Below are 1,539 nucleotides of genomic sequence, written 5' to 3' on the forward strand. Positions count from 1 at the left end.
AGTAACCAAATATTTCTTTGAACACCAACTTGCACGTATTTAACACCTTTAGTGTAGTAAAATATCCGAAGGCACTTCATGGGAGGTTTATCACACAACATTTCACACCAAACAAAGGGATATTAAAAAAGGTGACCAAAATCCTGATCAAAGAATTATATTTTAAGGACTATCTTAAAGGAGTGAAGAGGTTTATGGATTAATAGTTCTGGCCTGTCTAATGTGGTCAATTTCTGTCTCATCCCTCCAAATTTATCTAAGTTGCCTTATCTAAATTTAAATTTAAAACCTTAGTTCGCAAGTCACCCTTCTCACTCTTAAAACTGATATCGACTTCATTATACTGGGGTCCTTGTTAGTTAAATGTTGCCTTATCGTTAGATGATTGCCACATTTTTATTATCAGTCATCACTAAATCTTTTAAGACCTGCTCCATCATTGGTTCAAGAACAAATTGCTCCAGAAAGTTGTCTCGAGAAAATTGATGCCTTTGGAACTCGGGTTCTTCTGTTTCTCCATTTAAAACTTAAAGTCTCCCAACATTACCATTTTATTACCAATATTCCAGTTGGCCTGTTCATTTTACACTGTACACTGATAATGATGTGCACATTTAGCTTCCAACAACTCAAGGCTAATTTGTTCAAGCTTTCTGAATGCAAGGAACTCCCTGAACAATGTCCTCCTGCCACCACTGAGTGTATGAACTTCTTTCAGTTTGGCGGGGTGAAAGAAGGAGTCCATTAAAACAACACAAAAAGACAAGTATCGTGTGAAAATATCCTGTGCCAAATATTATGCCAACCACATTGGTATGGGACTAGAGTTTCAGATAAGCAAAATAGTGTAAGGAAAGCAGGTTTCCTTCCCTAAAGTACATTAGTGAACCGGTTGGGTTTTCATGAGAATCTGACAGTTTCATATCACTTCTATTTAGACAGTTTTTATTTCCAGATTGTACTAAACTGAATTCAAATGCTTGATCTGCTATTTGAACTCGCATTCCCTGGATTATCAGCCCAGGGTTATGGATAATTGTTCAGTTATGCACACTATTGTGCATTGTAATCCACCTCTCACTTGACGAACCTACTGAATCCAGCAATAATCACATATATTTGATAAATGGTTAACAATTACTGATCTCCCTATGCACATTGATCCCATTCCCCAACACTGCTATCCATTATTTCAGAAGTTTAATTAACAGACAATATTCACAACAAGTAGAAACATAGAAATTAGGAGCAGTACCAGATCTGACCTCCACAGCATTGCATACAATGAATAGACTACAATATAGATCAAGGAATTCATTACACTTCATCCCATATGTGGCAGAAGCTATGATTTAGAGTATTCACGATAACAATGCCAAATAACTTTCACTGTCCCTTTTTGCCAGTAGGTGAATACAATCAGATAATAAATTTAGCAAAGAAAAATAGCATCTCTAACCAGACTGCACGTTTGAGAAATGGAAATCTAAGACCTAGGGTGAAAAAAAGTTTATTTGTAATTTCATTTGTGCTTTCCAG

Source organism: Cetorhinus maximus, chromosome 2 (genome assembly GCF_964194155.1).
Source record: "Cetorhinus maximus chromosome 2, sCetMax3.hap1.1, whole genome shotgun sequence".
Lineage (NCBI taxonomy): Eukaryota > Metazoa > Chordata > Chondrichthyes > Lamniformes > Cetorhinidae > Cetorhinus > Cetorhinus maximus.